The sequence below is a fragment of the Caloenas nicobarica genome, chromosome 3, assembly GCF_036013445.1.
Source record: "Caloenas nicobarica isolate bCalNic1 chromosome 3, bCalNic1.hap1, whole genome shotgun sequence".
Classification (NCBI taxonomy): domain Eukaryota; kingdom Metazoa; phylum Chordata; class Aves; order Columbiformes; family Columbidae; genus Caloenas; species Caloenas nicobarica.
In genome coordinates this window covers 49,790,079-49,809,691 of record NC_088247.1, presented here as the reverse complement: position 1 = coordinate 49,809,691, position 19,613 = coordinate 49,790,079, and the positions used below count along the sequence as shown (strand labels likewise).

The following is a 19,613-nucleotide window of genomic DNA, read 5'->3' as shown; positions in this document are numbered from 1 at the left end:
CAAGATATAGATTCATCATGACAATAAGCATTTTTACCAGACTGCTGTTAACAATTTCTGCAGGGAATGTTTCTCCATTCAGGAGTGGTTCTTTTCAGCAGTGTTCTTTAATAGGGCTGCAGCAATTTTAAGCAGTGATTAAGCTTTGTCATTTACCATGATGGTGATGGAGAGAGTTGGGTCTGTTCAGCCTGGAGAAGGCTGAGAGGGGATCTCATTAATGTTTGTAAATATCCAAAGGGTAGACGCCAAGAGGATGAGACCAGACTCCTTTCAGTGGTGCCCAAGAACAGGCACGGGTTGAAGCACAGGAGGTTCCACCTGAACATGAGGAAAAACTTCTTTACTTTAAAGGTGACAGAGCACTGGAACAGGCTGCCCAGAGAGACTGTGAAGTCTCCTTCTCTGGAGACATTCAAAACCCACCCGGATGCATTTCTGTGCAGTCTACTCTAGGTTAACCTGCTTTAGCAGGTGGGTTGGACTAGATGATCTCCAGAGGTCCCTTTCAACCGTAACCATTCTGTGATTCTGTGACACAGAACTCCTCTTCCAAGACAAATCATCTGAACAGGGTGGCCCAAGTAAGGGCTATTATTTGACAGCACAAGGCTGAGGATACTAGGCTTCCTGAAATGGTTACTGTTGTGATCAGTGCAGTGTCTAACAGTCACTTGCTTCCCAGCACCCCGAAAGACAAACCACAGTTTGTGCACAGATAGGGAGGGATGAGCAGCCATGGGAATTTCAGGGCCTCAGTTAGGTCAGCTCTGTTAGGCAGTTGTGGAAAGCATCTGCGGTATGGATGGGAGGGGATGAGCAAACTTTAACTTCTGTCTGAGGCACCTGTAACTATCTATGTCTACACCATTCAATAAAGAAGGGTCAGGCACTGATCCTGGTCCCAATTTCCAAGTAGAGATCCAAGACTAGATCATGTCCACCCATCTGCAGGGTAGTCACCTATACAGAAGACTGTCCTAAAGAAAGCTAAGTTTGAGTCATCCAAGAGAAGCCAGGAGTAACAAAAAAACTGTGGACAACATGCTACCAGTGCTGAAGTTCGTTCCCACACTGTCCCTTATTTAGAGTACAGATAAACCAAATGGTGTGTACATTTCATCAGCTTTGAGTTGCTTTTGCACATTCCCACATGAAACTCAACTGTTTACCAAGTCTTTGATAACCCTGGTTGCGTCTGCCGATGACATCTCCAGGTTTTTGGAGACACACTTCCATTTCAGAAGGCACTCTGAGGACACTTCTGTGATGTGAGTGCTGCAAGCCAACTGCCTTTAACCATCTTGTATGCCCAGATTGTCTCAATAATTCAAACACTCTATTCATGGAGATGGGAGTTCTCCTCTGGCATGTGACCAGCTCTACAAATTTATATCTATGAGAACTTGTTTCATGTGGTTTGTTCTCAGATTCCTTTCAGACACTTCCTTGACCATGGTAAATAATTGGCTTGGTTGCTTTCTGTACCTTTCTGTTACCCATTTTTCTAGCAATTTGAGGATCTCATATTTTGGTTAGTTTGCTGTACTTTCATGACCAGGAAATGAAGTCAGCTATGTATATCTAATTCCCTCTTTTTGTTGTGTACCTCAAAATTGTAGCATTACAGTTTCAGCATCATGGAGAGTCACTAGCAATAGCTCCTTTGTAATGCTCTCTAGTAATTTAGTGTCATTTTCTACTTCAGTTGCTTTACATCCTCAAACTTAATGATGAAACGACTCACAGCAAACACAATTGCTAGACATTTCTTCTTGCTTTGGGTGTCTCTTGGTTTTGTAGTGATAATGAACTTAGTCCAAAAGCTACCAGCTGTCTCTGCTGTAAGAATTGATACTCCAAACTACAACTCACTAGCATCACATCACGTGGTTGCCTTTTCAGTCATACTGATGTATTTTGGAACAGGATAAATAATCACCTGGTTATATGTGGTAACTATGTCTACACTCCTTTTTCTTTTTTTCTGAAGTCAGGAGCTCTCTGGTGATGGGAAAAGAGTAGAAATAATGTCAGCTAATTTAAAAACCTAATATTAAAGTCCTTTAGAAATTACCTTTAGATGCAGCTGTGTTGCTTTTACCTCTTTGGTATATAAACCTGGTGAGGTCAGCAAATGCCTGTGGATGACATGACAGAAAGTGCACTTTACTGTGTTTTCATCCAAATTTTAATCCACTTCCTGAACTCTCTCAGAACAGGTTGTGGCCATGACCAGCTCCAGCTGCTGGTTTCCCTGTTGGTGCAGCAGCAGGTTATGAGATACATGTTGTTCCCAGTAGATCCTACTAATCTCACTCCTGTTGTTGACAGGCATTGCTCACTTCTTCTGCAGATGGGATCCTAAATGTCATTCCCAACTTCCTCTATCTAGATAAGGCACATAATTTTGTAGAGGAGACATTTGACTTACCTGAGTGCTCTTGCCATTGCTACTGTTTGCCATGAAGCACTGGTAATTGTTCTGCTTCTCCGAAGTAGATAATCCTCATCCAGGAAGGTACTTAGTCATGAATTGCAGTTATCTGCAAATGTGCGGCTTGTCTGGCTACGGTGCTTGCCTATCTTTTCCTCATCCAGTCATAGCATGGGGAAAGTAGAAGCACATTCACAAGGGTGCTTCAGGGACACCCAAAAGGCACTTTTAGGCAAAGGTAGTTTGATGACCAGCCAACCCTTCGAAGCTCTCAAATGAAGGAGGCACTGAAGTGAAGCAAAGCATAGGCAACTGAAAAGAAAGAGCATCCTGTTGCGTAGGAAAAGTGCACAAGGGAAAAGTGCAGCAAAACGCTCGTGCACAAAGAGTCATCATGATCTGCATAAGGAAAGATGCTTATCCTGCCCGACCTGATACAGTCATTCACGTGGTGACACCCACGGCAGCCTTGTTGACCTTACCCTCAAGGGACTCAGAATAATGATGGCAGCTTGAATTTTATACCATCCTACCACCATTATAGTACTCTAGCTGGCTCTAGTTGACTGAGTGCATCTCTCAAAAAATGCTGAAGAAGCCTTTATCACTTCACATATTCACTACCGCCCTACTGCTTGTTTTGCATTTGATTTCCTGTGGGTTTTTTTTAATTTGTGTCACAGGGTTTGATTTGGGGTAGCATTTTCTGATGCCATCTTGTGTTTGTATCATCGGGTTGTCTGAGGTTTACAGCAGCATTTCTTTTTCCACATCTTTGCACTGCATTAATATTATGTGCCTGCATTATCTCACTCTTGGTCTCACTTCTGCCTCCTTGACAATGTTTTTTTAATATTTTTTCTTTAATCAGTACATTTGATCTCAATGACTTATCTTTCCATCATTATTGTATTCAAAGTCTTTATGCAAGGCACCCTTTATTACCCCTCAAATTATTCACGTTTCCCTTTTAGTTTTGTCTACTTTTCTACCTCTATGCATTTGGGGGTTTTGCATTCATAGGGGTGCATTTTCCTGTTTTCACCCTTCTGCTTAGCGGATTAACAATTCTAGGTCTGGTCGATCTTTAATCTTGCATTTACATGGGAAACTGCACCTTATCCTTACCTTGCTTTTGGAGGCATGTTGATGAATTTTAAGTCTTTAAAATTCTTATATTTAAGTCCTTTAAGATGTGATAATCACATGAATCTTGGACTGTTCAGCAAGATGATCTTCTGTTCCAGTCTTTTGGTTGCATGCACTGAGTAGATACTCTTTCTGGGTGGAAAGAGTCTTAGAGTTTTTAGATCTTCACTTGGGTGCTCACCAGCTTAGCACTGATGCATCTGTTCAGCACGCAGCTGCATGTCTATCACAGAGAGCAGTGTGTCTGCTTTTATTTTGTGTCTCCTCTGCCTGGCTTCACTACATCCTATATCTGTTTTCCATTCCAAGCTAGCGAATGTCCAAATGATGAGCATGGTCTGTCTGCGTACAGGCAGCTGTGGCACACTGCCATGATTATTATTTTTTCTTTAGTTGAAGGATCCAGAATTCGTTCTTAATGATAGATGCAACTACAATTCCCAAGCGAAAAAGCCTCCCAGTTAGAAATTAAGTCTGTGAGGTCACACGTTCGCTTTGACATTGTTAACAAAATAGCCAATTCAAAATACTACAAGAAGTGAGAATAGGGAAAAATGAGGGCGGTGGCACTCAAACCTGCAGCTCCACAACAGCATCCTGTGGTGCTGCCAACATGATGGCAAGCAAGATGATGGATGCTTCGTGGGAGATTCACACTGAATCATATTCAATTGCAGGGGCCAGCACACACAGCGTGGGCAAAGAGCATGATGAGCACACTGCTGGCTTGGATGTGTTTTCCTTGGAGGAGACAGCAGTGTGAGATGCTCTGATAAATGAACTGAAAGCAAACATGAATCTTATTAATCCTTACTTGGAACCCAGTCCACAAGCCAGTATGTCACTACAAATAGGGTTAGTATCAGTAAAGCAGTTATGTCAACACCCTAGGCATGTGACAGGGACAAATGGGTGGGGCACTAGACTGAAGACAGCCTCTATAAGCATGAGTAGAAAGGTGCAGATTTGGGAAAGAAGGTGAGCAAGAAGATCTATGTGAAGTTGGGCCCCCACCCCAAACCGTGGAACCACCCACCAGTGCTCTACTGTCCGCAGATAGCTGGAAACTCGCTGGTAAAATGTACACTTTGTACCTTTCTGATCATTGACCCAGAGAGATGATGACAGCCCACTGCTTCTGGGTGGTAACTCTGCGGCCTCTAGGAGGCAGAGTGCAGGCAGCCAAGCAACTCACCCAACCCTCTAATAAGCTCATTAGCATATGTCCTTGCTAACAATACATATGGAATCAGACTACTTCCATATGACAGATCTCTGGGATATTTTACCATTTAAAAAAACCCTGGGAAATCACACCCACAAATAGATGAAAAGAACATGAGAAGTGGAAGGTCAAGCGTTCAACAGTTGGGTAGTCCCAGAACTGGGACAGTTTACATAACCTTGCTGTAGCCTCCCTGAGTGGATACAGTAGTTAGTCACAGCATCATGGGTCTCTTTTTCCAGAGAATCCTGACTCATTTGGTGATGTAACGGACAAAAGGATTAAAGAGAAAAATAGAAATATTGCTCTTGTCACATTCAGGAGGTGGCACTGTGCAATATTTGCTGTGCAGAAAGCCAGCCCCAACAATGGAAACAGAATTATTAATTTTCTTCATGAGCTTCTGCAGTACAGCCTGCCCAGAATATCTTTTAATTATTTACAAATAGTAATTCATCTTCACGCTGCACAAGGAAGAAGATATTGTTATCCTCATTTTATATGTTGGGGGTGGAAGCACTAAAACCAAAGTTTTCCCTTGAGTAATCTGAGGTATCCTTAGAGGGTAGGCTATCTCTTAACACTCGCTTAACTTTTAGACCTGAAGACTGCTATGTTAGTTCTGTTATACAGTGCGGCTTCAAGATAAAAAGTGAAAGACACAGAACAATTTGAGGGTTTGGATTTTTTTTTGGCATTTGGGTGTAATTCTTTGGAAAGTGCATGCTACTGGGAATCACAAAGCCATACGTGGGCCTGTTTTTTGGAAGACAGAGTGTATGTCTGCAGTTTATCAATGTATCTGCTACAGGGTTGGTCTCTATAACTGAATTAAGAAAGTGACACTAAAGAATAAACTTGGGCTTTATGCTCAAGGTTTATTCCACCGTGGGAAGCCAGCCTTCCCAGCATTCCTCTGATGCTCAGCAGAGGGCTTATGCTGGCAGCAGGAGGACAATGATACATCTTTAAGTGTATTAACTGTTCTTCATTTCTACAAAATTGTGTAACGTAATATACATGCTGCTTCCTGTATCTTTGAAAAGATACTGTCCCCCAAAAAGAAAGAATATACTCCTTGGCTGGATTATAGATGCACTGCTGTTCCCAGTGCCCTCCTCCCACAGGCTCCTCACTGCCATTTAGAAAAATATTTTTACTGAAAGTCAACTTTCACAGAGAGTTTAAAATGTTTCTTTGAGAAACTAAAATAAGACTAAGAATTTTTTTTCCAATTTTAGTAGGATGCAACTTTTAATAAGTCTGGAAGTTATGAAAAGAGGGAGTTAATATTTTTATGTTATTTCTGGATTTCCTCAGGTAATGCCATGTGTGGTTTTTTTCCTTGTGTCCATGTGTAGCTATACAGAGTGTAAACACATTTAGAGCTTATAAACATGGACACTGGACAATGAGAAAACGCATGATCTCATTTGAAGATGTTTAGCACTTGCTTTGCTGGTTTGGAAAAAACTCTGTGCAGTGTCTGAGGAAACACCTCTTCCAGCTTGTGTTTTAGGGACTTTCTAAGACAAGAAGTAAACCAGGCTGCTATGAACAAAAACATTTGAGATTAGGCCCTCTACAACAATAAGGAAGGCCTCTTCTATTTATTCTTTAAAGTCATAATTGTGATCAAGTTTTCTCTGTCTACCTGCTCCCACAAATATCTATATATTACACAAAACACAAAGCGCTCTTGCCCTATCCCTGCCAATACCCTTCCTTCATGTTCCGTGTATTAGTGTGATTAGCGCTGACGAGCAGGATGAAAAGCTCAGCCTAACCCCTTCCCTTCTGCTTTCAGGCTGCTGTTCCAACCTCGAAGGTGGTGTCCCCAGGGAGGCAGACCTGTCACCTCAGCATCCCCTGGCAGGAATCACCTGTGAGTCAGCAGCCAAAGCACCTCCTGAAAACACAGTGGGATGTTTCAGGCAAATACTGTCAGCCTCTTAAAATAGTGTAGGCAAGTTCAGATACTTTTTTTCCCCACTACTCTGTAATTATTACTATAATATGCTATAAATGACAGGCTATAGCTGCTGAAATACGCATAGCCAAAAGGAAAATGGATGTGTCGCTGAGTTAGCAATGTAGAAAGGGAAGAAGTGCAAAGAGAGGGTATAAAATGGTTAAGCCAATTAGTGATCTATTAGTCTGTTTGTGATGAGTGTATTGGTCTGAGTGAGGAATTTGAACATGACATTTGGTTATCCTTTTGAAAAAGAAAAAAAAAGACACTATAAAACTTAGCGCTTTGGGGATCTTTTAAAAAACAAGTTTCTTAGGTTCTCACCTTTACAAATTATGGCTTGGAAGATTCCAGCAAATAGTGTAGATTTTTTTTTTTTTCCTGAGAGGTAGTCTAGTTTTACCAACAGTGGTTTGAAACAGCCAAGAATACTGGTGTCCCGCCTTGTTGTACAAAAGACCTGTCTTTACATGTCCCTGCTATCACAAACTTCAGCATGTGTTGCTTCTCAAAATATTACATTTCAGTACAAACTCTGGCTATTATTTATTCGGCATACATTTGTGATATCTGTCACTGATTTCTTGCCTGCCAAGAAGTCCAACAGGTGCTTCTGTGTCGTTTTGTGACTGTTGTCCTGCATTCCCACATGCTAAATTATTAATACAAATAAATCATTATCAGGCTCCATCATTTTTGTATTTCTCAACTGCAAAAATGGCACGGCTTTTTGCAATGCTATAGTAAGATAGAACCAGGGAATAGGGAGGAAAGGGGAAAATCTTGACACCAAAAGGAAAAATCTTGACACCACATCATTTAGCACACGTAATTGCAGAATTAAGGTTTTGAAAGTATTTTTCATGAGGAAGATGTATTTCAGTGGATATCATTTCAAGATTTCACTGAAAAAGTATTTTAATGTAAGGTTGGAGAAAGACAGATAAAGAAGTTTGGCACAGGTGGAAGGCCACAAAGATGAAGGTGGTAGAAAACAGTATTAGGGACTTAAAGCTAAGACACTTAGAAAAGCTGAGGGAATAAGAGGAAAAGGGGCTGCAGGAACTGAGAGCAGCTCTGCTGGTCTTCAGGATCCTAAAGAAATTACAGCTCCCCTAAGGGGGAAACCCAAGGCTTCTTCCCATGTAACTACCAGCCCTTGGTTTCCGACTCCACACCTCGCTCCTCTTCAGCTGTACTAGCTCAGAGCGTCAGACTTCCCACAGCGTGCTGCCAAGCCAGTTTGTCTGCCTAGGCTTAGAGCGGCTCTGTGGCTGACGTGTGATATTGTCTTGGTCTGCTTTCATTGATTAGTTGGTTATTTTCTGGTTTGGCTCAAAAGGAGTGGCTGGTTTTTGTTTGTTTGGGTTTTTTTTTTTTTTTTTTTTGCCTTGGTTTATGTTTGGGCGGGGGGTTGCGTTTTTGTGTGTGCATGCATTTGTTTTTGTTGTTGTATTTTGGTTTGGTTTTGGTTTTGCTTAGGTGGTTTTTGTTGTTGTTGTCATTTTGGTTTGGTTTTGCTTTGCTTTTGGTTTTTCCTTTGTGCCATTCTGGTTTTAATTCACAGCAAGAGCATTCAAGGTTTTGGACAAGAATTCTCTATTCCCAGTTTCTTGATTACAAAATTAAGTACTTTTTTTCCCCCTATAGCTCTTGCAGGAAGAACATCTGGTTCTTTGATTAACTTCCAAGATGCCTAAGAATATAAACCTCTGTTGACTTGTGGGGAGGTAAGAGTGTGCATAACCCTGTAAAAAAGGCAAATTTAGGGCATGCACAGATGCATTTCCCAGAGCGAGGCGCTGCTGTTTTGATGAGGAGCCTGGGGTATTAAGGCACCATTTGCAGTCCTGAGAGCCTCCAAGCTGGAAGCCCATAACTCTGCTCTCCCTCCAGACTACGCCAGGCCGCTGTGGCTCGTCTCTGGCCAGCAGCTCCAGTTCTGCCTGAGCCTCTGGCTCAGTGGATGCAGCCTGAGCTCCTCAAAGTCCATAGAATCAGGATCCCACCCAGTGTTTCTGGAAAGATAGGACCAGACCTCTCCACTGAGCTGCTGTTATTACCCACCAGGATGAAAAGCAAAAATTGTTTTTTCAATCGATCTATACAGTTCTGCTTTTGTGCTGTTTATACCTTCTATATGGTAAAATACATTTTTCTTCAAATCAATTCGTGTGGAAAGAATAGGAGCGAAACTAAAAATGAGCTACCTAGAAGCCTGAACATTTTACTTGCTTATACATCTATAATCAGAAGAGACACAAGTGACACTTTCTTTTGGAATTCCTACCCTCTCCAAATTCTTCATGTGAATTAGTGGAACGGACTCTTTAGGACCCTGAAATGTAACAATCAAGAGTCACCTAGGCAGAGAAGTGAAACACTTTTTTGTTGTAAACATACAGCTGTAGACATCCTGATAGGAAACAAGGTTACATTTGAACCTGTAAAACTGTAATTTAATCAGGAAATCAAATCATCAAGATGAAATGATTGTCTGGTGAAATACCAGCAACCAAAACTGAAATCTAGGGAGAAGGGAAAGAGAAATGTAAACCTTATTTGTTGAAAACATTTATTATAGTTCTTTTTGCTATTTCAACATGTTTTATTAAGTTTCTCTCCCTCTGCATCTCTATTTTACATGTCTCTCCTGTTTTTGTTGGAGCCAAACGTGCTATTTCTTCAGTGCTAAGGCGAAAGAGCTTTCCAAGCTTAGGAGACAAATGACAGCAAGATCTGTCAACATGGGAGCATCCGAGGTCATGGGCAGGGTTGTGTTGGAGCCTGAAGCTGGAGTGCATGGTGCTTTCAGTGGGTGCTGGAGGTGGATGTGAACACCTTGAGAAATGCCAAGAGGCGTTACAGCAGTGCTGAGGACATGAAGGGAATAAAGTGTACAGACACCTTTTCCTATCACCCACCTGTGGAGCAAGGTTCACCGCAACTGGAGGACAGCAAAGCCTGCAGGACTGTTGGTACAGGGCAAGACCAAAGCCCCAGCAAAGGCGTCCAGCCATGCTGCGGGGACAGCAGGTACACCCCTGGAAGGTGGCCATGGTGGGGCTGATGCTCTTCCCAATGCCACCATCTGAAATACTTTGTGATTAAACATGAAAAATAGAATAAAACCATAGGTCTGGAAAACCTCTGCAAATTTCACTACCACCATTGCCATAGAACCCACTGTTGCCAAAATCAAGAATTAGAGATTAAAAAAAATATTAATATAAAAGACGTTGCCTTTTACAAAGAGGCGTAATCTGCTTAAGGTTGTTCTCCCATTCATCGGGGATGTTGAGACGCTGAGCTCCCGCCTCCCCGAGGCACCCAGGCGGGGTGCACGGAGCGGAGCCCGGGGCGCGCAGCAACGTGAACCGCGCCGGCGCTGGCGGCTGCCGGCCGAGACCCCCACCACGGGCTGGCCACCCCTCCTCGTCCTCCTTTTCCCTCTTCTTCCCCTCCGGCTCCTCTTCCCGGCCAGTCCGGGGCAGCCGCCGGCAAAGTCCCGCCGGGCTCCCGAAGCGGCTGCCGTTACCCGGAGCCGGCGCCCGGGCGCTGCCCTCTCCGCGGCCGCGGCGATCGGGCGCCGCGGGGCCGCCTCGCCCGCCCCGCCTCCCTCGCCGCTCGCCAATGAAAGCGGTGGCAGCTGCCGGCCGCGCCTCGCCATAGGCTGGCGGCCTTGCCAGTCTGGGGCCGTCCCCGCGGCGGGGCGCGGCGGGCGGGAGGAGGCGACTGCAGGCTCCGTACGGGCGGGTGAGCGGGGCCGGGCGGCGGCGGCGCTGCGGTTGCGCCATCTGTCAGGAGCCCCGGTGGGAGGGGAGGGAGCGCCCGAGCCGCGCTCGCCCGGGCGTGAGCGGAGGCGAAGCCGCGGCAGCGCAGAGAGCCCGTGCGAGCTCATCCCTGCCCAGGCTGCGGCTCCGCCGCCGCACGAAGCCACCGCCTCCGCGCCCGGCCGGGGCTCGGCGCAGCGCGTCTGCCCGCGGGGAGAGGCAGCGGCGCCCGGAGCGGCGCCCCTCGCTGCGGGCGAGCGGGCAGGCGGGGCAGCCGGCGGAGGAGCGGAGCGAGGAGGATGTGAGTGCGGCGGCGCCGCCCCGGCCCCGCGCTGCGCTGAGCTGAGCCGAGCCGAGCCGAGCTGCCTCAGGTAACGGAGGGGCCGGAGCCCGCCGCGCCGCCGCCTCTCGGGGGTAGCGGGGCGGGGGAGGGCGGCGGGAAGGATGCTGCGGCGCGCTTGTTTCCTTTGTGCGCCCGGGCGGAGATGGGGTGCGGGGGTTGCTGGGGAGGGGAGGCGGCCGCGCCGTTACGGGTATCCCCCGCGCATCCCCCCCCGCTTCCCGTTGCCGCCGTCTCCGCCGCCGGCCGCGGCCTGCGGGGCAGGGAGGGCCGGGGGCAGCGCCGGTGACCCATGTGCGGGGCCGGGGCGGGCGGGCGCTGCGCCCCTGCGTGCCCCAGGGTCCGCTGTGTCCGTGTCCCCCTCCCCGCAGCAGCCGGCCGGGGAGAGGGGAGGGGACGCAGCACAGGGCTGTATTTGTTGCTGCCGGACTGCGAAAAAGGGGAGGGGGGGGATAAATAAAAAGACCTTCTCTCTCCCTGAAATAAATCGTATAGGATTTGCGCGTCTGTGACAAAGGCCTCTTTCAAGGGAAGAAAGAAGGGACGCACAAAATGCCCAAGGGTGGTAGGATGTGAAAAGAGGCTTGTTTCTTGTCTTTCCCCTAGAGCCTCTCTGTTCCTCCCCAGATGAGGCCGCTGATCTGGTGCCAGCTCCTTTCCAGCCACATTTTACATTAGTGAGAGATACCAAACGCCACACCATGGGTGCCAGCGTTTTGCTGCATCTGCAGGGCTACGGTGTACGTGTCGCCAAACCTCCTTAATAACGCTCAGTTTGGTCTCTGCTTCCTCAGGAATTTGCCTTATTTTTGCTCCGTGTGGATTTTGCATGTGTGCGAGTGCTAGGAGAGGGCCAGAGAGGGGGTCACTTTGTGAAAACAAGACCGTGATATCTTGGTCTGTTCAGCAGTGACAGGGAGGGCAGGGCTGAGTCAGTCGGTACTGGATGAGAAGGTTTAGGCTGAGTGGAAGGCGACCCTCTGCAGTTGTTCATCAATCATTCTGATACACTCTGATTCTTAAAATGCTAAATAAGAAGTGGGAAAGGACTGGGCTTTTGAAATGCATGCAGAGTACTGGGAACGCCTTTGAGACCTTGTCATTTTCCTCCTTGTATACAACATCCTTAACTCCCACATCCTTCCTTCCACCATCCCTGCAGCTGTAACACTTTCCAGTGCCTCCTCCCCACACACAATATCTTTTAAACTAGTGTTCTGTGGCCAAAGCGTAGAACAATTGCAGGTGAAGATCTGTTTGTTTACGTGCTTGTGGAGGAAGTGTTTTCATTAGGGTTGGTCTGATCTCCTGTGAGGAAGAACAGTAAGCTAAAGGGACACTGTCAACTAGAAATCCGGAGAATGCGCATGATGAATGGAGAGCTGTGTGCAATATTACACCCACCGTCAAGCTCCCTGCTGGAGATCTGTGGTTTTTATAAGCCGGTCTTCTGACTCTGTGGGTTTGTCATGCAGTGAAGGAGTAAAAACACACTTCAAACAAAGTTCTGTTAAGTGAACAAAGGAAGCCAGGAAAAAAATACCAGAGTGGGAAGGGAAGGCAACATCTCCAACTTCTCAATTACCTCCACTGCAGCCACTGCTTGACCTGATGGGAAACTGTAGGGAAGAGAAGTTAATTTTTCAACTCGAATGTTTACTTAGTATCGGTAAAGTGGAAAGGTTGTTACAGTACCCCCAGTTTTCAGCACCTTGACATATGCGCTCAGAAAACTGGTAGCACTTGATGGGTGTCAGTAGATTTGTGCCGTTTCACAATTTTTAAGAACAATTTGAAGTGAATGTCCTGAAAACAAAACACAATGGGTTCATTCTTGAGCCTTTTTTACCCCACAAAGCTGTGATTTTGATGAAAAAGGGAGAGAAAGATTGTCTAACTAATGCCTTTGAAAATTGTGTATCTTTGGTAGTAGACTGCAGGCTTCTCTTAGTTTGTTGAAACGTTCAGATGCTCTTAGAGGGTGCCTGTAAGCCTACTTCTTCTCTACCTCTAACAAATTACTGCGTCATCTGCATGGCTCACCTTTGGCAAAAATAACAATTTCCAATATGAGGTTGTCTAATGGTAGGCCGCTGACTGCGGGAGTTTGTGGTTTCTGCTTTGGACATGTTGTTTCGGAAATTCTATGTTGCCTGCTGGTGGAAGATGTAGTGGCGTGAAATACCAGTTACGTATAAAACCCTGAACAGGCTTCTCTATAAATTGTTTTGAAGTTGAATAAATACATGTCTTCAGTGAGGGATAAACAACTTCAGCATATGGGCATGGCAGTCAATGTAAAGCAGAAGAAAAGAAGGTGGTACAGAGATGTTGCTTATTAGTCACTTTCATTCTGAGTGTCTTTAAAAGTTAGGACCTATTGATAAATTTCTGTTTTGTTAGAGTAAGATAAAGCATTGCTGAGGAACTCGTTGTTTTTGAGACACTATACTAGATTTCACAATACCATTATGTGGAATGTCTGAATAGTGTCATCCAAAACGGGGCGGGGAGGTGGAGCCTGATATGGAGAGGGCCTCTGTGGCCATTGGCCCTGTGGCTTAGCTGAATATACTGTTCTGGACATGGTATGGTCTGCACTGAATTTATGGTGTAACAAAATTGTGGCTAGATGAGCGAAAACTGTCCAGTGCCTTTGTGATGATTTAACACTGTAATATGGTACATCTACAATATCGTATACTTAGTTGTACTAGGGAAGGCTGTTGGCCACCTTATGCCCAATTACTTTTATTTAACCAGCATCTTCACTTTGCTGTCTTGCTGCATTACAGTGCTTTTATGTCATGGAGAGAAAGAGTTGCACACATATGTTTTCCCTTCCTCCTCTTCTCTGGGCTGAACATTAATATTTGATTAAAACTTGTTTTGTAAAGTTCTGCTTAATTCAGTTTGGGCACTACTTTGAATGTATAATAATGGCATTCGTTTGTGTCACAGACAGCGCTTTGTAATTTGCTATATGGGCAGGTCTGCTGCTGGCAGTGTATATTGTCAAAATGACCTTCCTTTGAGAGGAAGAAAACCAACAACTCCTGTCCTTTCCCACCCCTGCAGCTCCCACAGAACTGTCTCCACAAGTAATTTTGGCCTATTTCTCCAAAACCAGGACTTGAACTGACAAATCTAATTCACCCGAGCAGTCTCATTGAAATGCAGCAATTAAGGACTCCTTTGGTGACAAAAGGTGTACAGATCTGTATCGTGCAAATCAGCGATTTACTCAGGGTGAAACTCACAAAAGAGTTTGCTGCTTCTGTGTGGAGCATCCTGAGGCATTGGTACCAGGGTGGTTGTGACCCCTGTGGATCTCACACCCCTGAGCGAGGGATGTGGCTGCGTTGCTGCAGCACGCTGAACATATCTTGCATGTCCAAGCTGGTGTGCCAGGGGAAATGCTGCCCGGGCCACCTAATGCAAAGTGCCTCAGAAGGAGATGAAACTCCTGGATGCCTTGCTTGGCACCACAGTGGCTTGCTTTTAGAGTTTAAAACCTTAACCTGTTTTTGATAAGATAGGAATTTTTTTTAAAAAAACCCAAACTTTCTATTTTGTATTTCAGAAGGTGGCAAACATGCAGGTGGAGAAAAATTGGGATTTCTAGCATTTGCATCCCTTCATGGGTTTTGCTGTTAGTGCCTGACCTCTAGACTGAGACATGACAGGTCCAGATGAAAGGTAACGGGTTTAGGTTTTTTTGGTACATCCAAGCAGCTTACAACACTCCTTAAGGAGCGCGTGGGCCTCATTAACACTGTGCTGTAGGACTGTCTCACTTCTTAACATGCTCAAGCACTGGTTTGGTTTCAGGCAGGTAAGCTGCCTCTTGGTTTGAAAATGGTCAAGTTAAACCTGTCTGCAGGAGATGTCCTTGGGCCTTGAAACTAGAAACAGGCCTGATCTTATGGGAGGTGGCAGCCAAGGAGAAGCGCCCTGTTCTGGCTGCAGGAAAACAATGACATTTGTAAAGGATTTTTGGAACTTTTCTTCACTTGGAACGGGAACAAAACTGAACAATATCAGCACTTTTACTGGGGGAAGTGAAAAATAAAATTACTTCAAGTCAATCAAAATATGTCACCTCATCTTGCTTCTGACTGTTTTGAATGGTAACTCACTATGAAAGCAAGGGTTTCAACTCAAAATATTGGTGCCTGTTTGGAACAAAATAGAACCTTTGACATCTTGACTTTTTACTGAAGTATGAAATCAGCAACAGATTTATAGAACTTTAAGATATGGAAAGAACTACATTTTCTTGCAGAAAATGACTGTTGGGTTTTTCCTGACCAGGTCTACTCCTTGTATACCATGAACTTGAATGAATGGTTTTCATCAGAAAAAGCCATCAAAAAGTTAGCCTGCCAGTATCAGCTGATTTGAATTAGATGACCTGAGTGAAATTATCTTTTCAACAGAGGAGATAACACCAAATGAATTTTAAACTTGCTGTCCTTCCCAAAATGCAGCTCCTATTTTTGTATCAGAGGCATCCCAACTTTAATGGCTCTACTGATGTTTGTGACAAGGTGATAAAGGGATAGGTTAGCCCAGGTTTTCCAGCTCAGCTTCTCCTGATTCAGAGAAGTCTTGCACCTCTGAAAGCTGCTTGTTCCACACTATAATTTTCTAGAGTATCTGTGATTAATAAGGCCTACTTGATTAAACCAGTAACCTAAATTTTTAGTGCGAGTTAGTTGATACTCTTCACATTGTGACATGGTTTAATATGATGAATTACACAAGGCAGCTGCGATGCGAGAATGTTTTGATGGGAATAGAGAAGGTCACCCATCCCCACTTATTTGTTTTATTTTGGTGGAGTTTTTAGGAGACAGCAATGACTGGATGGCTTTTCTAGCCTTGGGAAGTTCTTTGTCCCATCCTGCTTTAGGTACCCTGTGGCTACAGTCAGAAAGGAAGGATGTTGAGAAGCAGCTGTCAAGTGATGTATTCAGTGGTTTGAAGTATAAAGCAGCCCAGCCAGAGGTCCTCAAAGGAGCAAGCGCTACTTTTAATAGTATCAGATCCTGTGCTGTGAGAGCAGTTACTGGGCTGTCCCCAAAACACAAGGCCCTGTGGTCGGTGGCACAATCGGCAGCCAGCCCTGAACGCAGGATCCACCTCACGTAGTACACTTTGCTTCACAGCTCTTACAGTGGTCTGGGAGGAGCTGCCTCACATCCTCGACGCTGCCTTGCAAGAGCTCTGGGAGCTCTGAAAGGCAGCTAAACATCTAAAGCCTTGGCTATGTAAGGGCTGTAACAGCTTATTTTAACCCGAAATTGAGACCTTACATTTCAGGCAAAATGCACCTTCAGTACTGAAGTTTCCAGAAATGCTTAAAAAATGTTATTTTATTCACCAAAGCTATGTCACTTGCAGTGATGAATTTAGAAAGTGTTGGGAAGCTGAAAGTGATGGTGATGGCACCAGCACAACATATGAAGAAGCAGAGACGTGCCTGGGATGGGGGGACATGGAACGGACCAAGTGAAGAGCTGGCTGAAGCAGGCGAGAGGAAGATGCATTTGTGTGTGAGTGAGGACATTCGCTTTAATAAAGAAGTGGTTGACGCCACTTAAATTTGCAAATAACTCTTGTTTTAGCGATTTTTGGAGGAGAGAGGAGGAAACCTCAAATGATTGGCTTGACTCATGTGAAATGTCTTCGTTTGAAATTGTACTTTTCCTCTTGGCTCCCACTTTCCCATGTTAACAGATTTGACCAAAATAGTTCTCGAGCCTTTTTTGGTGTAGTCCAAGATGAAAATATTATTGCCAGATAATTTTCATCTTGTCAGGCCTCAGTTTGCTATATGAAGCTATACAGTGAAGTTAAGCAGGAAATGAGAATAAAGATTAATATAAAATACCCATTCGGGGTTGTTGTTTTAAGAAAATCTTTTCTATTCCATTAAAGTTCTCTGACCATATCTGGTGGTTCCTAGCATTCTTTTTCTTTACAATTTCTATTATTTTACTTTTTTTTTTTTAACAAATAAACTTTAACATTCATTTGAAAGCTTTTTATTGTATTTATTAAGACCTTCCAACCTCCCTTGTTTTAGAACAACCTGTGTGTGAAAGAGCACTTTGCATAACATTGATCTTTGACTTGCAGCTGTACCACTTACAAAAGAGGCAGCTCTGAAGGTTTTCCTGCCATGACTTCGGAATATCATGCAGTTCCTATCTTGGCTCCTGATATCAGTGTACAGACAATTGTTGATTTTTTTTTTTTTTTTTTTTTTAAATATGTTGGTTTTTTCCCCTTTTGTGCCTGACCTTTAGACTGCAGGATTGCTCTGGAGATTATAACTGAAGTTGATGCTCTTGCCTAAAATAATTGGGAAGACTTGTTATTGCTTAGTTCAGAAGTTCTCCAAGCCAGAAGCCAGCACAGTGTGCTCTGTTGCAGCATCATGCTGGGAGATGAAAACGCTGGGGATCTAGCTGGAGCTGAGATTAGCAGCAGCGTGGGTCAGCGACATCATGTTGGCTCTGGGCTATCGGTGAGGTGCACAGTAAGAGTGCCCATGGACTTTTTCTGTCTCTTTTTAGCCCGTACAAAGTTCATGACTATGTTAATGAGGTCTGTAGCTATCCCTGTCTCTACTGACATCCTGTGACTCTGGGGGCTATGTTAACTGCCCCAGAAAAATACAGCAGAAGCTTGTGTGTTACTTTCTAACTTCTGGACTTGTATTGCTTCTCCACAGAAGTACTTTTCCTTCTTCTAGGACAACTTAATCCCGTAACTTGTCATTTCTTAGGGCTTAGCATAAGACCAGCTGATACCCCCTATTTGGAAGATGGTGATGGTTGCATCCTGCAGCCAGCTGCTTTTACCCTGGGGGGAGGAGAGCAGGTGTAAGAGAAAGAAGTCCTCACACTGTTAAAAGAAAGAATATTTGTTTGTTCCTGGGACTGGGTTTTTCTTTGCAGGCAGCCTCTCACTAGGAAGCAATGATATATTTTTCCAGGGGAAAAAAAAGGCATGTCTAAGACTCGCAATGAAAACCTCTGTTGTCTGACTAAGCAATTCAACTGTGTCTTGTCTAAAACTATACGTAAAAGCCCAGTGTTCATTTTTACTGGTGAGGTTAATGGTGGTTTTTTTTTTCTTTTGTGGTGAGGGTAATGACCTCTTACATGTTTTTAGACCTCTGCGGACACGTCCACTTGCACACTGTCACTGTATGCTAATAATGCTTGAAAATGGGCAGGTCTGAATAATAAGATTTCAGAGGGAGAGACCACATCCAGTACGATTTTTCTCTGAAGATGAACAAAAATGCTGGTTCTGTTGCCTGTCTGTGTTCCTGGGAAGTAAATGAAAACTCCTAAATTTCCCTTCTGGGAAATAATTAATGTAAGGTCAGTGTACAGAAGCTGGCAAACTGAAGAGCCAGATTTAACTCTCAGTACATTAGGCTGTGTGCTGTCAAAAAGACATGCACAGTGATGGCTTTGATTTCTTTTGACCACCTCACTAAGAGTTTCCCTTTTGTAGGAAAAGTAATGAACCCAAAAGTCTGGCTGAGAAAAGAGCCACTAAGTGATGTGACCTTGTGAAAGAAACATCTCTTACATCTGAAGGTCAAAAAATACCTTATGTGCCTTGGGGAAGCTAGAAGAGGGTGTTGACTTTCTTGCTTAGGGCAGCATTATTGACATGCTTAAAGACTGCAGAACTCCTTGTCCAAATGTTCAGGTGGGGCTGCCAAAGAGGAACAAATAGTGCTGTGGACAAAGTGGTTGTATCCCCCTTCCTTCTCCTCAATTGTCACACACAGAATGGGGAGAGCATTGGTTTGTGCTACTTGATGACTTGACATTCAGAACAATATGCTGCCAGTCCTGTCAAAGTTTAAAAAACCTTTTTACGTAGGCTGCCTTTTTTTTTTTTTAATTGCGGGCTTCCTCTGGCATTAGTGTAATTCAGTGACTTCTTCAAGGGTGAGGTGACCTTGTCTCTGCTCTTGCTACATTTTCATTCAGCAAGTCTTAATTTGAACTGTTGTAAGGTTACTTTGTTTGGGTTTTTTTTTTTTTTGTTTCTTCCCCATGCAAAAGAGTTACTTCTGCTTTATGAAGCTGACTGTATAGCTGTAGGTGTTAAACAAGTCAGCAAAATTTTGCTGATGTGTTCAACTCCTCCACGATTTGCCTGAGTTTGTCTCTTACAAAACTAGTTGTCATCCTTTTAGAGCTAATGTGGCATAGCAAGAGTGTGCTGAGGATAATCTGGACCTGAATGTGGAGGGTGGATCAAAAAAAAAAAAAGCATTGCTTCGGTTTTACTTCCTTGGGGAGAGCAGGCCTCCGACTCGGGGTTCGTCTATGTGGCGCTGTGCCAAGGTGGACAGAAGATCTGATGTGTGAGAGTCAGGATACCTCAGCAGCACAGGAGCATCATGCCGAGGTGCCTGCACAGCTTCCAGCACCACCGTGATGTGTTCATAGTTGTTGTGAGTGTATTCGCACAGTACTGTATGGTGCTGGAGAGGCTGTACTTTACTTTTTTGACACAAAAAAGAACAGGCATGAGAGTGATGACCTGAAAGAATAGATTAACTAGATGAATGTTCATTTTCACAGCACCAAAGACTACTCAAATGAGCTTTTTTTTAAAAAAAAATGCTACTAAACCTAAAATAAATGCTTGCTTTATTTATTTATTTTACACTATCT

General features: G+C 44.4%; 1 protein-coding gene across 4 annotated transcripts in view; it reads left to right on the top strand.

The window, feature by feature from the left end:
• The first annotated feature begins 10,491 nt into the window (after positions 1 to 10,491).
• FYN (FYN proto-oncogene, Src family tyrosine kinase) overlaps positions 10,492 to 19,613 on the top strand; it is a 141,743-nt gene continuing 132,621 nt past the window's right edge. For 3 of the 4 annotated variants that reach the window (XM_065630545.1, XM_065630546.1, XM_065630542.1), the window contains exon 1: positions 10,550 to 10,927. The gene's annotated coding sequence lies outside the window, so the exon portion shown is untranslated. The other variant, XM_065630543.1, reaches the window with a different exon arrangement.